Here is an 18,699-nt window from a genome sequence, read left to right on the forward strand (position 1 = left end):
AGCTATCTAACTGATCACCCGATCTGCGCTGACGAATTGTTTCGCGCCCTGTATGCAGCCGCTGGGAGGCGGCACTGATGTGTAGTCTTCCCGGCGAGGAAAGATGCTGCCCCGTCTTGGAGCATGATAGGGCTGTTGATAGAGTATCGACATGTCAATATAGATATCTTTTCCGGAAAACAGATATATTTCGATTTTACACCCCCCCCCCCCCTCTCACCGTTTAGGTGCTTCGATATCAACATGGAAATGTCGATCGCCGATATTTTTGTTTTACATTACATTTTTTCGATAAATATTTCAAGTTGTTGTTTTGAAATTGTAGTAGAACATAATTTTACTCTCACTGTGTGATGGAGTCTTATTGCTTTTTTACCTTTCATCACGTCCAGTCCGTCTCTTTCACTGTATGAAGCAAGTATATGTGACACAAAAGTAGAACTCCGATTCCACTGGGGGTGGATCGAATGTAGTAACTAGATTTCCGACGTGAAGAAACACAACGCCATTCACGCTAAGAAACAAAATTTTAACGTGACTAGTGTGCTGTTTCTTCACATCGACATTCCTCAGAAACAGTTGCTGAAAATGATGAACAAAAATGTTAAGTGACAAGATTGGTCATCGCGATTGACGGTGACGTGTGAGGGGAAGTGCTGACGCAGTCGGCCTTCGGCGCTACGAACAGAAACTGCAAAGGTTTAGCTTCAAGACGGAATTTTGGCGCTACTACTGCCAGGTCGCTGGCGTTAGCAGAAATGAAAGAACAAGGAAGTCGACATGAAGTCTTCCGGACAAATCCCACCGAGCGAGAGACCCATGTTTTACTGTGCCACTTCATGCAGTTACCATTATTAGCAAAGTGGTTATCGCCATGCGTCAACGTGAATCGTTTTCCCTTCAGTTCTTGCTCTGAAAGAGGCTGCTAGCTTGGTGATGTACACAGTATCTAATAACAAACCAGTACTTAAATATACAGCTCTAGAACCAGCAGTATATTTACAACGTACTGCCGATATTTTTGTAGGTAGGTTCGTCGATGTTTTTTTCCACTGATGTATGATAAATCATGACTTTTTCGATATATCTAGAGCAGATAGTGATATTTTAATAAGTATCGATATGTCTGATACCCGATAGTTTTAAAAATATCGACAGCCCCAACGTACAGTGCCACGCTGGCGCCACCCATCGGGGTCGACAGACACTAAGGGCCGTTTGACGGCCAGCACAGCAGCGATGACTTACGATGACACTACAGTTAACCGTTTTCATATCGCGATAAGAGGCTCTTAAATGTCTGACCAATACTCTAAAATATTGAAAGGTATGTGACGGACGGCATGCACGATGCATCGGCAAGTCCTGCCTAAAGTCATAGTCTACAGAATAATTGGCCATTCTCTCGTGTCCGATACCACAAGCTACTGTGCACTTTATTGTAGCCAGGGCGCCGGGCACTCATAAGAACCTAAGGACATAAAAGGGAAGCGAACATCTCCAGCGGTATTCCGCAAGGTTATCGCCCTTCGATTGTGTCATTTCCGCACTAATCGAAGCGCTAGGGTTTCAGGTGCCAGCCAGCCAGCCGAGCAGCAGTGGTCAGCCGTGCAGCAGCCAGCCAGCCCTCCAGCAGCAGCGGTCCAACCAGCAGCAGCCAGCCAGCCTTCCAGCAGCAGCGGTCCAGCTGGCAGCAGCCAGCCAGCCTTCCAGCAGCAGCGATCCAGCTGGCAGCAGCCAGCCAGCCCTCCAGCAGCAGCGGTCCAACCAGCAGCAGCCAGCCAGCCCTCCAGCAGCAGCGGTCCAACCAGCAGCAGCCAGCCTGCCCTCCAGCAGCAGCGGTCCAGCCGGCAGCAGCCAGCCAGCCCTCCAGCAGCAGCAGCAGCAGCAGTGGCCCCGGGCCCGGCCCTTTCTGCGGCAGCAGCAGCAACAGCAGCTGCGGCGGCATTCCTGCCAGCCGTCGTCGGCGTCAGCGTCACCGCCAGCGCCAGCAGCTTGTGACTCTGGTCCTTGTCCGTCTTCGTATTCACCCGTCTTCGTCTTATTCCGTCTACATCTTCGTCTCCATCTGACCCCAGTTTTTTCCCCCCTTTTCTTTTCGTCCTGTGCATTTTGTTTATCGTTGTCGTCATGTCAGCCCCCACCACCACTACAACCACTACCACCGCAGCCATAGTTTACACTTCCCCCTCTGCCGCCACCACCACCTTTACATGGTGTGCCCAGTCACACCCCGCTCTTTCCATCCCTCCTCTTCTCACGCTCCCTTCGCCCTTCTCTTTGTCGCCCCCTCTCCAGCTTCTTCCTCCCGCTCCCCTCCCTCTGATCCTTTCTCCCCACTCCCCCAGCCTGTCATTGCCGCTCCAGCTCGTGCCACACTCTCCCCATCGCTTTCGCCATCACAGCCGCCGCCGTCGCCGTCGCCTTCACCGTCACCATCTCCGGCGCCGACTGCTGCGTCCACGACGGGACCTGCCCCTTCCCGCCACCTCCCTATAGCTCCTGTCCCTCATACAACCACCCACCCTTCTGCCACCGTTAAGCGCTCGAGTGACACCACCACCTCCTCCGCTCCCAAAAAGGCCCCACCCCGTCCTCCTTCCCCCCCCCTAGGATGCCATGGATGTCTCCCGCCTGGCCCTGCTCCCTCCGCCTTCTCCTCCACCCCCCCTCTTTATACAAATACCTCCTCTCCCGTCCCAATCCTTCCCTTCTTGAGGCCCAGAATCTCTCCCTCCTCCTCCCTGGTGCTCCCATCTCTCTCCTCACTCCCAGACGGGATTCCATTCTCATTTCCTCCCCCAGCGCTACCCTCCATACTAACATCCTCTCCCACCTCCCCATCACCCGTTTTGGCCCCAATGCTTCCATCACCCCTGTCCTTCTCCATCTCCAACCAACCAACCCCAACCCCTGCATCGCCCGCCAACCCTCACTGCTGTGATCACTTGGCTCAGTCTGTCGATCACGGAGGAAGAGGTGTTAGTGGAGCTTGAGGCACATCCCATGCTGGAGGTGCTTGCGGCTGCCGCATTTTCAACTCGGCCGGCCCCACCCGCCTTATGTGGGTTTTCTCTCAGGACGCCCACTCCATTGACCGTCTCCTGAAGGAGGGTGCCCTCCTCTTCAACCAGTGCTATAAGGCAGACTCCTCCCGTTCCCCTCCTCAATCCCTGCGCTATAATGCACACCCAACAGCCGAGTGCTGTGAGGCCCCCACCTGCCCACATTGTAGACAAGCGCACTTCCTCTGGCAGTGCCCTAACCTCCAATCCCCTCCCTCCTGCAATACTTGCAATCTCCCCCATCCCACTTACTCCCAAAAGTGTAAAGCCCAACCCCCTCTGACCACTCCTGAACTCACCGTACCTGTCCGTCCTCTGAACGCCCCCACCCGTCCTGGCAATTCCCTTCGCCCCCCGCCCCCCCCCCCCCCACCGATGAGGACATCATCAGGTTCCTCACCATTGTCTTATAAAACGTCCACCCTTTCCAGAGCCCTCACACCCTCCAACAGGTCTCCCTCGCCACCCGTTCCATTTTCCACTTGAAAATGTATACTACCTACTCCAACAACCAGGCCCATTTCACTTTCTCCCGCCTTGACACCCTTGTCTAAATCCCTGTCATGGCGCGACAGCTCCGTATCCTTTACAACAACATCCGCTCCCTTCCCACCAACAAGAACCTCTTCCTGCACACCCTTGCCACCCACTGCGTGGATGCCTTCCTCCTCAATGAAACTTTCCTCCAACCCTACCACACCATCCACACGTCGCCCTACCTCCTTCACTGCTCCGATAATCCCCTCCCGACTGCACGTGGTGGAGTTGCCATTGGTCACCACCGCCAGATCCCAGTTCGGCTCCAACCTCTCCTTCCCGACCCCACCAAACACCTTGTCCTTAGCCTCTTCTGCCCCAACCTTACCGTCACCTGCGCCACCATCTACGTCCACCCTAACATCCCTATTCCCTTTGACTTCCTCTCCCACATTGACCGTACCTTTTCCCCCTACATGATCGCCGCCTATCTCAATGTCCACAGTCGTTCCGCCGCCCAGTTACGGCGGTGGCATCGGTTCCTCTCCTCGGTTCAAGGCAACGTCATTCCCATTCCCCAGCACACCCGTCCTGAATCCAACTCCACTCCCGATGTTACCGTTTCGTCCCTAACCTCCTTGGCCGCATAACGGTGGATGTCCTGGAGCCTATTGGTAGCGACCATCTCCCTGTCCTCCTCACCGTTTCAGATGGTCGTCGCCCCCGCCCTGACCCTCATAATGACCCTCCCCTAAACTATGTCCATGACTATTCCCGTGCCGACTGGAATGATTACCGGGATACCCTTTCTACCCAGGTCGATAGCCACCCCTTCACCTACCACCACCCTGACGATGTAACCCATGCCACCTCCTTTCTCCAGCAGCCCTTGTCTGAGGCCGTAGAGGCCCACGTCCCTACTGTCGTCATCCACCCCCACAGGCTGTCCTCCTCCTCCGTGAATCCCGCCGTCTCTACCGTGCCTTCCTCCACATGCGTGACCCAGACACACTCTGATGCCACTGGCAACTCCAGCGACACATTCGAAATTTTCTCGCGGCTAAGAAACGCCAGGACTGGCGACAGACATGCACCCGTTTAAGTGCTACCCTGCCTATAAACTCGTCCAAGTTCTGGTCAGCCTTTCGTCGCCTCACCGGAACTAAACCCTCCCCCAACTATTCTCCATGATGATCACCCCTTCCCTGTCACCCTTAGTAAGGCCAATCACTTTGCCTCTTACCCCTCCGATGTCTTTTCCATCCCCGATGATCCTCAGTACGATTACTCCTATAAATCCCTCATCCGCTCTATCCTTTGTTACACCCATCTGGCCTGGATCTTCGCCCCCCCCCCCCTAACTTTTATAAATCCCTCCAGATCCTTGAATGCCATGCTCTCTGCCTCACCTATCGCATCCGTCTCCCCTCCCCCACGTGGATCCTGTATGACCTCATTCCGTTCCCCCACCTCCTCCTTTTCCATGAGAGGATACGGATCCTGTACACCTCCCACAAACTCGATCCTCCTCACCCGCTCGTCTCGCCCATCCTCTCGCACCCCCACCCGCTGCCGCGCCTGTATTCCCACATCCCACCCGGTCTCCATCTCTCAACCCTCCTTACCCTCTCCCAAGGTGGCTTCCGCCAGCTCCCCCTCCCTGATGATGTCCTCCTCCCCTCCAAATACCCCACCCTCCCTCTTCTTGTGTCTGTTCCTTTGGGCACCCTCCCTCCCTCGTCCCTTTCTCCCCACTCCTCCCCAGGGCTTCCCCTCCCCTGTCCTTCTACTCCTCCTCCCATCTCCTCAGCCATTGGCATCTTTGTTCTCCTCTCTCCACCCTCTCCACCCCCCTCACCCTTCTTCCCCTCTTGGCAGATCCCCGGACTCGCACACACTACGTGGACTTTCGCGCGCTGGAGATCATCGCCATCTGTGTCTCGTGTGTGTGACGTCGTTTTGTGTTTTTAGTGTCCGCCGTCACGCTTCTACGTTCACTTGTGCCGTCGGATTCATCAGTGTTCTGTGCGCCGTGTCAACGTGTTTTCAGTGTTGTTATCGTCGAGTGTGAACGGCTCCGTGTTTTTTTTTTTTTTTTTGTATATCTTTGGCCACTATTTTTGTCCGTACTATGTTCATTCTGACTCTCCATTCTGTGTTCTGTTATTGTCAACACTATGGCTGAAGAGCGGTGTAGCATGCTGCTGATAGCCTACCTTATTGTTTAGGTATTAAAATAACAATAAAGGAAAGGAACATGAAAGGGAAGCGCCATTTGAGAAGGGGAGTGAGACAAAGTCTTGGCTGATCCCCGATGTTATTCGGTGTGTGCATTGAGCAAACAGTGAAGGAAACCGGTCAGGATTTTGTAAAAATAATTAAAGTTCAGGAAGCAATTCTGTCAGAGACAGATGTAGTTGAATGGAGTGGATGGTGTCTTGATCAGTCGTTACAACACGAACATCGATTGAACTAAACAAAGAGTAATCGGATTAGTCGAATTAAATAAACACGACGCTGTGTTACGGAATGGCACAGTAAAAGCAGTAGATAACTTTTGTTACTTGGGCAGCAAAATAGACTGATGGTGGCGAAAACAAAGTTAATATAAAATACAGAATGCCAGCAACAATAAAAAGTTTCGGAACAAGAAATATTTGTTACGCAGAATACGAAATGAGGTGTTGAAGATTCATTTCTCAACATGTCTTTTTCTGGAGTGTTCAGAAGACCATACACGATAAGAAGTTCGAACAGGACGAGGACAGAAGTTTTGAAAAGTGGTGCTGCAGGAGAACGTCTACGAGTAGATGGATGAATCGAATAACGAATTAGGAGGCATTGAATCGAATTCGGGAATAAACAAATCCATGGGAAAACTTCGCTAAAAGAGCGGGCCGGTTAACTGACCATAATCTGAGACGTTGAGCAATCGTAAGTTTGTGGTGGAGGGAAATGTGGGGCAGAAGGGGAAAAAATTGAAGAGATAGCGATGAATGCAGTAAAATATTGTAATCAGGTTCAGATAGGGGTAGTCTGGAGTGGCCACAGAGAGATGAAAGGGTTTGCAGAAGGTAGTTTTGTATGAAGAGGTGCAAAAAAGCAATCTGCAGGCTGAAGACCACAATATCGGCACTCTACATCTACATCTATATGGATACTCTGCGAATCACATTTAAGTGGCTGGCAGAGGGTTCATAGAACCACCTTCACAATTCTCTATTATTCCAGTCTCGTACAGCGCGAGGAAAAAACGAACACATCTTTCTGTGCGAACTCTGATTTCCCTCACTCTATTATGGTAATTGTCCCTCCCTATGTAGAGCAGCTTCAACAAGATATTTTCGCATTCGTAGGAGAATGATGAGTGAAATTTCGTGAGAATATTCCGTCGCAATGAAAAACGCCTTTGTTTTAATGCTGTCCACCCAAATCCTGTACCATTTCAGTGACACTCTCCCCTATTTGACGATAACACAAAACGTGCTGCCATTCTTTGAACCTTCTCGGTGTACTGCGTCAATGCTATCTCTGAACGATCCCACACCGTGCAGTAGTATTCTAAAAGAGAACAGACAAGCGTAGTGTAGGCAGTCTCTTTAGTTCATCTGTTACATTTTCTAAGAGTCCTTCCAATATAAGCAGTCTTTGGTTAGCTTTCCCCAAAACATTTTCTATGTGTTCCTTGCAATTTAATTTGTTGGTAATCTTAATTCCTAGGTTTTTAGTTGCATTTACCGCCTTTAAATTTTACTGATTTATCGTGCAACAAAGTTTAACGCATTCCTTTTAGTTCTCATGACCTCAAACTTATTCAGGTACAACCGCCAATTTTCGCACCACACAGATATGTTTTGTAAATCGTTTTGCAGTCTGTTTTGATCTTCTGATGACTATATTAGTCGATAAACGACAGCGTCATCTGCAAACAACCGAGGTCAGCTGCTCAGATTGTCTCGCAAATCCTAAGGAACGACAAAGGGCCCGCAAAACTACCTTGGGGAACGCCAGAAATCACTTCTTTTTTTCCTCGATGACTTTGCTTCAGTGACTACGAACTGTGACCTCTCTGTCAGGAAATCAGCAATCCAATAACACAACTGTGACGATATTCCATAAGTAGTCAATTTCACTACAACCTGCTTGTGTGGTGCAATGTGAAAGTCGTTCTGGAAATCCAGAAATGTTGTTGTTCTTGTGGTCTTCAGTACAGACACTGGTTTGATGCAGCTCTCCATGGTACTCTATCTTGTGCAAGCTTCTTCATCTCCCAGTACCTACTGCAAACTACGTCCTTCTGAATCTGCTTAGTGTATTCATCTCTTGGTCTCCCTCTACGATTTTTACCCTCCACGCTTCCCTCCAATACTAACTTGGTGATCCCTCGATGTCTCAGAACATGTCATACCAACCGATCCCTTCTTCTAGTCAAGTTGTGCCACAAACTTCTCTTCTCCCCAATCCTATTCAATACTTCCTCATTATTTATGTGATCAACCCATCTAATCTTCAGTATTCTTCTGTAGCACCACATTTCGAAAGCTTCTATTCTCTTCTTGTATAAGGTATTTATCGTCGACGTTTCACTTCCATACATGACTAGAGTCCATACAAATACTTTCAGAAACGACTTCCTGACATTTAAATCTATACTCGATGTTAACAATTTTTTCTTCTTCAAAAACGCTTCCCTTGCCAATGCCAGTCTACATTTTATATCGTCTCTACTTCGACCATCATCAGTTATTTTGCTCCCCAAATAGCAAAAGTCCTTTACTACTTTCAGAATCTCAGTTCCTAATGTAATTCCCTCAGCATCACCCGACTTAATTCGACTACATTCCATTATCCTCGTTTTGCTTTTGTTGATGTTCATCATATATCCTCCTTTCAGGACACTGTCCATTTCGGTCAACTGCTCTTCCAAGTCCTTTGCTGTCTCTGACAGAATTAGAATGTCATCGGCGAACCTCAAAGTTTTTATTTCATCTCCATGGATTTTAATACCTACTCCGAACTTTTCTTTTGTTCCCTTTATTGCTTGCTCAATATACAGATTGAACAACATCGGGGATTGGCTACAACCCTGTCTCACTGCCTTCTCAACCACTGCTTCCCTTTCATGTCCCTCGACTCTTATATTTGCCATCTGGTTTCTGTACAAATTGTAAATAGCCTTTCGCTCCCAGTATTTAACCGCTACCACCTTCAGAATTTGAAAGAGAGTATTCTCATCTACATTGTCAAAAGCTTTCTCTAAGTCTACAAATGCTAGAAACGTAGGTTTGTCTTTCCTTAATCTTTCTTCTAAGATAAGTCGTAGGGTCAGTATTGCCTCACATATTCCAACATTTCTACGGAATCCAAACCGATCTTCCCCGAGGTCGGCTTCTATCAGTTTTCCATTCGACTGTAAAGAATTGGCGTTAGTGTTTTGCAGATGTGACTTATTAAACTGATTGTTCGGTAATTTTCACATCAGTCAACACCTGCTTTCTTTGGGATTGGGATTATTATATTCTTCTTGAAGGTGAGGGTATTTCGCCTGTCTCATACATCTTGCTCACCAGATGGTAGAGTTTTGTCAGGACTGGCTCTGGCAAGGTAGACAGGCATTTTCGCCACAGTTGTTAGAGTTTGCCTCTTATACTGGCTAGACGTGCTGCACCACCACTGCAGCAGACACTGACACACAGCCGCTGTCGGAACTACGGTGAAGCTGTTGGGCTGTGGCCGTAGGACAGACCTTACTCCGCTTTGTGGCCATAGGACAGGGCCGACTCAGAGGATAGGGAGAGTTGCCTGGACCCCAGATAAGCGCCCACACACACACACACACACACACACACACACACACACACACACAGAAGCACTGTAAGGTGTCAGGCAAATCCAACACCTTCCATGAAAACCCTGACATGATAAGCAAATCCAGTAGTATGTCACATAGTTCCGAATAAATCGTGTCATTACATTAACCAAAGTAATACAAGTAACGACTGAGCAAATGGAATACCACAGACTAACACAAGACACCGTGAGACAGACGCAGTTCCGAGGGGAGAAACGAGAACAGAAGCCGAGAGCAGAACCGTGTTAGGCTAGAAGGCCCTACGATAAAGGACGGACTGGACACCCACGTCGCCAGCTAACCATTAGGACGACACCACCCGTAAGTTTTAGCGTGAGACTTTTTCGTGTCTCTGTTACGTCAAGGACCACCCCCCAGCCCACGTTAAAAGATAGAGCCCTCCAGAAGAACAGTATACATCTTACGATAACGGTAAAAGGATGACACCAGCTGCAAGTTTTAGCGTGAGACTTTTTCGCGTCTCTGTTACGTTGCAAACCTTAAAAACATTGCCCCACCACGAAAAGTATAATGTTTCTCATTGGATAGACAGAATTTTTGTAGGCGGAGCTTAAGGTTAACATTGAGACTCTGATTGGTCAGTTGAAAACCCAACCAGATAGTATTTTTTTTTAAAAAAAACAACTTCGGTAAATTGTAGTAAGGAGAAGTTGGGAGGAGAAGAGTTGCTTCCGAGATGGCAAGGTGAGCGGAGCTGTGCTGTCCGCCGCCGCCCTGACGCTGCTTAAACACCGACAAGGTAATGAACGCACGCGATGCCGCACTTTTGAGCGCATAAGGCTTCACTCAGAACTGCAGAAGTCTCATCTGTTACACCCCTTTTTTGCGTAATACTAGTGTCGATCGTCAATTAAAGCTCATGGTGTTCATATATGCCACTTGAAGTAAAAATCTGAAACGCGATGATTTTTCTGTTATATAGTTATTGAGGAGCCACATCAGCCACTGTAACTTACGACAAGTAGTTAAGTAATTAAAGATAATTGAGGGTCACTGTAGACCATTTTGATAGTTTGCTCTTTTGTGAAACTTAATTTAAACCTGGATTATAGATGTGATATGGCATAGGTCATCCTTCGATCCATTGTAGAACGTGGAAAACCATTCAGGGAATATTCGTTCACATATTTGTTGATCGCAGTTGGTTTTTACCATCCTGTATTAAAACACTTCCTTTTATCAATAGCGCAATTTATAAACAATGTTTTGTGAGTAGAATAAAATTTCCAGTGGTAAACTTAACTGCTTTTTCGACGTTATTTTACCAGCTAACTAAAAATAGGGAAGCCTTGAACCCCTTCCACTAAACTTAGTTAGTATTAAGATTCTTTTACAGGGAGTGCAGTGAAGCTGACACTGAAATCATTAAGTATTTGGTTATATCATCGCTAGTCTCACTGAACTCTTCTGAATTCTACGTGTAATGTGTGGTCTGGCGTCTCCTTACCAGCAACAGGTCCCAGGTTCAAACTAGTCAATTCCCTAAAAAACACGCTCAGAGCGTCCTTGCGCGAAAGTGGTAGGAAGACACGGATATAGAACAAACAGACACCACCATGAATGTTAGAGCACTTGGGACTCTTTTCTGTTTTAACTTTCGTTTCTCCACACAGCATGTACAAGCACGGACGATGTGACATGTACACAGCCGCAAAAAGTAAATAAATAAATAAAAATAAAATAAATAAATAAAAATGAAATAAAATGCTACGCTCTCCGCTTGCACCTCGTTATATTGACAACTGTGTTGATAGGTATTTCATCAATGTACAACTAAGTTATTACAATCTCTGTCCAAATGGAATACTCGCGTCACATTAATGGGCGTGCATACACAGACGCTAACACGCGGCGTATCCACCTCTGGTGGGGCAGCGATGAAGTCTTTCTGGCATGCAAACGACCACAACGGAGACGAAAGGCATCCGGCGGTAGGCTCACCCAAGCACCGTGCGCCTGCTGTTGCAATTAGGCTGTGGTCCTCGCACATCCTGCAGAACTACGAGGGTCACTCCAGAAGAAATGCACACTATTTTTGTAAAAACACAGTTTTCATTCTGCATGTGTGAAACTTTTACACTGTGTAGATACATCCTTCCCACTTGTTTTCAAACAGTTCAACCTGTTTCCGCGAGTGGCACCGTCGCAGCATGTCTTCGAGATGGCTTCTACACTTGACGTTCGTCAGAAGCAACGTGCTGTCATAGAATTCCTGTGCTGTGAAAAGAAGACAGTGGGAAACGTCCACAATAGGTATAAAACGGTGTACGGAGATGCTGCTGTCGATCGCAGTAGTTAGTCGGTGAGCAAGCAGGTTACGTGATGAAAGCGGGCACGGCAATATTGAGGATTGTCCTCGCAGCGGCAGGCCTCGTACTGCACACACTCCAGACAATATACACAGAGTTAACAAATTGGTGACTGCGGACAGCCGCATCACAGTGAACGAATTGTCACGCTAAGTTCGGATAGGGGAAGGAAGTGTTTGCAGAATATTGAAAGTGTTGGCTTTAAAGATTTGTGCCTGATGGGTTCCCAGGATGTTGACAGTGGCTCACAAACAAACAAGAAAAACGGTATGCATCGAACTTTTGGAACAGTATGAGAATGGTGGAGAATTGTGACAGCTGGTGAAACATGGCTCCATCATTTTTCACCAGAGACGACGAGGCAATCAATGGAGCTGCATCATGCAAATTTTCACCCAAGAAAAAAATTTCAAAACCACACCTTCCGCTGGATAAGTTATGGCCACGGTGTTTTTCGATTCCGAAGGACTCTTGTTTGTGAACATCTTTCCAAGTGGAACCACCATAAATTCTGATGCATATGTGACGACACTGAAGAAACTCCAAGCTGGAGTGACAGTGACAACATCGGCAAAGCAGGATGTTTTGCTGTTGCACGACAATGCAATGCCACACGTCAGTCAAAAAACCGTGGAAGCGATCACAAAACTCGGATGGACAACACTGAAACACCCGCCTTACGGTCCTGACCTGGCTCCATGTGCCTACCATCACTTTGGGAAACTGAAAGACTCTCTTCGTGGAACAAGGTTTGAAGATGGTGACTCCCTTGTGCACGGTGCCAAACATTGGCTCCAACAGTGGTGGTGGTGTGTTGGGGCTTATGGGCGCTCAACATCGAGGTCAGCAGCGCCCGGCTCCAACAGGTTGGCCCAGAATTTTACCGTGTGGGTATACAGGCGCTGGTTCCAAAATGACGTAAGGGAGTTAAGAGGGATGGAAATTATGTGGAGAAATGAAAATATTGTTCCTAAAGGATGTATCAACATACTTTAAAACTTCCAAAGATGTAGAATAAAAAATGGATTTTTAAAAAATAGTATGCATTTCTTTTGGAGTGACCCTCGTAGTAAGTGGCTGCTCCACCATGTCCGGTGATCTCGCGGGCCAGCGCAGCTGCTGTACACAGCGAAGCGAAAGCCGCGTCGCAGCAGGTGTATATGACCGTGCATTGTGCTGCTGAAAAAGCACGTCGCCTTACTGTCGAGGAAATGGCCGTACGACTTAGAAACCAGTTTTTGCAATGCAGGGGACACCGGTTTCTTCATACTGCATACGACCGCGAGCAGATGGCACACCGAACCGTGACCTGCGTGTCGTGGGCGACTAAAGAATAGGCATCTCACCAGTTTTACGTCACACAGGTGTACATCCATCCCTCGTATGCACACAGAACCAGCTCTCGTCACTGAAGACAGCAGATCGCCATTCGACTGACCAGTCAGCTGTTTAATGACACCAGAGTAGCCGTGATTGGCAAGTCGTGGTGTCGCTGTTGTGGCGCGGCGGAGAGCAGGGCGCGTTTTTGTAACTCCACAGGTTCAAATGGGGCCATAGCGCAAACTGCGACGTGACGCAACTGAGACGCGACTGGGACGCGACGCGCGCCTGCGCCAGGTCGCGCGGCGTTGTGGTTGCGGCACAGCTTCTCGCGTCGCGCGTGCCTCGCTAGCTCCGGGGCAAATCTGAGGCGGGGAGCGGAAAAGTAGCCCGGCCATATGCTCACATTGGAACGGCGCATAATTTTATGAGGACTGGTAGTATTGCCCATACGATAAATTTTACATTACTGTGTACTAAATTTTATTGGTTTTGGGTAGTGATTCGTTTTTCGCCATTTAAACGCTCCAGTTTTCTTCGTTAGTACATTATACTCTTCTGTTATTTACATCTGTATAGTTTTGTTTTTCTTCTGTCAAGAAAAATGCGTACTTCAGTAACTGATGAGCCATTGGCCGCAGGAATTGTGTCATATGCCTCCGCGATGTTTTCAGATCGCGGGAAAGGACAGAGGGTAGTGAATAACAAAGCAAGGAATATTATAAAATCATGTGATTAAGAAGCTAGGCAGGAAAGTAAAACAAGCTTATCTCTTCCCTGCTGGCGTATCTGTTACGAAAATTTAGAACCGGATAATCTCCACATGTGTGATTCCTTCGTGCTCCTGGTAAAAAGCGTCCAAGATCTGAACTATAGAAGTCTCACTGTGATTACTTGGATACGGATGTAATAATCTAATATTACACACACTACTACATGCATGTGAACATTACGTTTCCACTGCGAGCTAGAAACAGTCGAAAAGCAGTCACAAATAACAATGTTTTAATTGGTTCGCCGTGATGAGAAAAAGCGTTTCAATTGTTGCATGCACATCATCAGCATTAATAAACTAATTATACAACAGGCTACATAAATGAAGAAAATGTTCGGTATTATTACGAAAATAGTGTGAAGAGTGTTATAGTGAAAAGAGTGTTATGATTAGATGTATTTAATATGTTGAAATGTGCTACTGACAAAAGCAGATCTCCTTTCATGACAATGTTTTTCGAACTCCAGCTCACAAGCCACACATGGCTAGGTTCAGGCCGCTCACATTATCCTCCGCTGCTGACAATACACTGACCATTGTGTTGTGCGGCAGATCAATTGTTTATTTTTCTCAATAACAACTATTTTTTTCGCGATGAAACATTCTCAGTTTGGCAAACCGCCGGCCGGTGTGGCCGTGCGGTTCTAGGCGCTTCAATCTGGAACCGCGTGACCGCTACGGTCGCAGGATCGAATCCTGCCTCGGGCATGGATGTGTGTGATGTCCTTAGGTTAGTTAGGTTTAAGTAGTTCTAAGTTCTAGGGGACTGATCACCACAGATGTTAAGTCCCATAGTGCTCAGAGCCGTTTGAACCATTTGGCAAGCCGTCGGTGAGTAACCAATATCTGGCATATGCCTATCATTCCGTCTGAAGGAACGCTCGTCATTATTTTAATTCTGCTCAAATCAAGAGAAGGATTAAAATTCTTTGGTAAGCTTCCATTCCAGTCGCTCAGTGTAAATACGATGGGTTACGGGGATTCGACCAAAATTCCAACAAAAGTGGCAATCGATTTTTGTGTGAGTTGTTAACCTTTTCTCATTCGAAGAAGCATCACCGTTTGTGAGTAACGGCCACTTTTCTCTTGGTGACTGGTTTGATTGTACTTCCTTTGTCACAGTGTAATTTGCCAAACTCATCTCACAGCAGCTATTGAGACAGAATTCCGAAACGGAGTGCCTCATTACACAAGTAATTGGCAATCACAGAGCTCAGTAGTTTACCAAACCTCATAGTGTCGTTTTGCAGTAACATAAAAGAAGAAATTTCAACTTTTTTTCATACTAGGAACCTTTTGTTTCGCTAGCCGTCGATAACTCTTAAAAAATTACAATCACTGGAGTGAAATAAATAAAAAGGAAAGTATCAGTACTGATATATCGACATGGACAAGGAAGTTCCGTGTGTTTAAGAATTGGCAAAACACTCTCCTCCTTGTGTGCTATCATTCGCCAAACTTTCGTTTCAATGTCTCTAGCGGTTTAGGAGATATGAGAGATGTGGCGAGTATTTCATTCTCGCTGGCGTGAGATCGGAAGTGAGCGCGCTACATGGGATCCATTTTCTCGAGATAGGAGGCAGATAGAGACCTCCTCCAAAGTCTGAACAAAATTTCAGCATGTTAGCTAAATTTCACACGCAGCATATGGTGTAATACGCACCAACCGCAAAATCACAGCGACCCCTTATTTTCGTTGCGAACTTTTTGAGTTTTGCGTAGTGTCTTACTGAAATGTGTACATCACAATAAGAGTTGTCATTAGTGAGATGGTGGACACTTCGCCACGAAGCTGACATATAACGCAACAAGAAAGGCAAAAACCAAATATTTTCAGTGAACAGTTTGTGTAAAATCGTTTGAGAGACATAACAGGTAGCGCGCGCTTCGTTCCTGTGAGCGCAGAGCGTCGCCAAAGTGCGGTGTAGGCGTCGCAGAGCGCGCTGCACCCGCGCGACCCGTGCAGCACGTGCGTGTCGCGCTCTAGTGTCGTGTCACGTCACACGTGCTGTACGCGACTCAGCTTGCGCCTAGCCTTAAGGTAGGGGGATTAGTTAGTCGCAAGAATGCAACGCGGTGGCTGGAGTAGAGGCGCTCAGACAGCAGCGGCGATTTGAGAGAGGCAGCCGGCGCAGTTTCGCGGGCGACGCGGTATTCGCCGATGGACGACGCCCAGCGCCAGCGGTGGCGTTTCTCGGCTGCTGCCGCAGTGTGCCGCAGACAGACGAGTTCCGATCCCCAGCAGCGTGCCTCGGTAAAGAGATCTGCGCTGCGGATGGCGTTGTGAGCTGTGCACCCGATTCGCAAAGACTAATTGCACAAGTAGAAGAAAAGGCAAGTTGTCTACAATAGGAGCGTAAAAAATACAGCGATCGCCGTATGAAAGAGAAGCTATGGGGAGAAGAGTGTTGTGGGGTCGTTCCGAAATGCACCGACTTGTCTGGACCAGAAAGAGAATTAAAAAAGGTATTTCGTACTTAACTAATTTCATTCATTCGTGTAGACATCGCCTTTACCATAATTAAAATGACGTCATATTGCCAAGGTACTGATCCTTATGCAGTCGCGGAGCAATTTGCGAAATAATCCCCTAGTTGCGTACCACACCTACGGCCACAATTTGGAAAATCAGTTCTGTCGATAAACTGTCTGGCAGCGATCATCATCTCCAGTTTTTTTTCTGTCTTACGGAGAGGCTGTAACGTGTCCACAACTGCGCGAACGTGTGCTTCACAATTTGTCTGACTTTACTCGCTCTCGGCATATACAGGTATTACCAGATATTCATAGTGTAGCCGGCCGAGGTGGCCGAGCGGTTCTAGCCGCCTCGGGCATGGATGTGTGTGATGTCCTTAGGTTAGTTAGGTTTAAGTAGTTCTAACCTGTAGGGGATTGATGACCTCAGATGTTACGTCCCATACTGCTCAGAGCCATTTGAGCCATTTTTCATAGTGTAATGAGCAAAAGCTATTTCCAGTTGCGAGGTGTCTGGAAGAATTAATATTCAGCAACAACATTAATATTCAGTCAAAGCAGATTAGGCTACATACTTACAATAAAGTAAGACAACACAGAAAAAGTCTTGGGAGGCTGCAAGAAAACGGAGAAAATATGTGTACTTTGAAGCAATTTTGTTTCTTCTCCCTCTAATAGAAACCAGATGACCCACCAGCAACATAGAAATTCTGGCAAGTAGCAGAGACAACAACGAAGGATACACCCCCCCCCCCCCCACCCTTTATTGTCCTCACAAAACAACAACAACGACGGTCCAGCACACAACTCAAACACAAGGCATTCTACAATAACAGAACTGAAGATCGTTTACTTCGAACGGCAACCAGAAATTAACGAGGACGAAAAGTTTCCTTTAATGCTTGTCCACACGCTGATGGAGTTAACGGAACAACAGCAACATTACATGAAAGTAGAAATACAGAATCTGATGAGCAATCTCCGATGTCACCGTCTCCCACCAGTTCTGCCATGGCAGCCCAATATCCGTCATAACGACGACCCTCAAGTAACTTATTCTCCGGCAAATTCATTCATTCAGCCGTACTCGGCAAACATCGTAACTGAAAAGGAACTTCCCCAAAATGTACGCCAAGTGATCAAAAGTACCCGGACATCGCCAAAAACATGCGTTTTTCATATTAGCTGCACTGTGCTGCCACCCACCGCCATGTACTCCATATCAGCGACATCAGTAGCCATTAGACATCGTGAGAGAGCAGAACGGGGCGCTCCGCGGAACTCACGGACTTCGAACGTGGTCAGGTGACTGTGTGTCATTTGTCATACGTCTGTACGCGAGATTTTCACACTCCTAAACATCCCTAGGTCCAATGCTTCCGAGGTGATAGTGAAGTGGAAACGGGAAGGCACAGGTACAGCGCAAAAGCGTACAGGCCGAACTCGTCTGTTGATTGACAGAGACCGCCGACAGTTGAAGAGGGTGGTAATGTGTAATCGCACAGGAATTCCAAACTGTATCAGGATCCACTCCAAGTACTATGAAAGTTAGGCGGGAGGTGAGAAAACTTGGATTTCGTGTTCGAGTGGCTGCTCAAAAGCCACACATCACGCCAGTAAATGCCAAACGACGCCTCGGTTGCTGTAAGGGGCGATAACATTGAAGGATTGAATAGTCGAAAAACGTTGTGTGGAGTGACGAATCACGGTACACAATGTGGCGATCCGATGGCAGGGTGTGGGTATGGCGAATGCCCGGTGAACGTCATCTGCCAGCGTGTGTAGCGGCAACAGTAAAATTCGGAAGCGGTGGTGTTATGGTGTGGTAGCGTTTCTCACAGAGGGGCTTACACCCGTTGTTGTTTTGCGTGGCACTATCACAGCACACACCTACATTGATGTTTTAAACACCTTCTTGCTTCCCACTGTTGAAGAGCAATTCGGGGATGACGATTGCATGTTTCAACACGATCGAGCACCTCTTCATAATGCACGACCCGTGGCGGAACTGTTACGCGACAATAACATACCTGTAATGGACTGGCCTGCACAGAGTCCTGACCTGAACCCTATAAGACGTCTTTGAAATGTTTTGGAACGCCGACTTTGTGCCAGGCCTCACCGACCTCCATTGATACCTCTCCTCAGTGGAGCACTCTGTGAAGAATGGGCTGCCATTCCCCGAGAAAGCTTCCAGCACCAGACTGAACGTACGTCTGCGAGAGTGGAATCTGTCATCAAGGCTAAGGGTGGATCAACACCATATTGAATGCCAGAATTACCGATGGAAGGCGCCAGGAACTTGAAAGTCATTTTCAACCAGACGTCCGGATACTTCTGATCATATAGTGTATTCCTGTGCCCCTCCGTTGTCACAGGAAACAAATTCGCCAGTTTCCACTTGTA

The sequence above is a fragment of the Schistocerca gregaria genome, chromosome 11, assembly GCF_023897955.1.
Source record: "Schistocerca gregaria isolate iqSchGreg1 chromosome 11, iqSchGreg1.2, whole genome shotgun sequence".
Taxonomy (NCBI): Eukaryota; Metazoa; Arthropoda; class Insecta; order Orthoptera; family Acrididae; genus Schistocerca; species Schistocerca gregaria.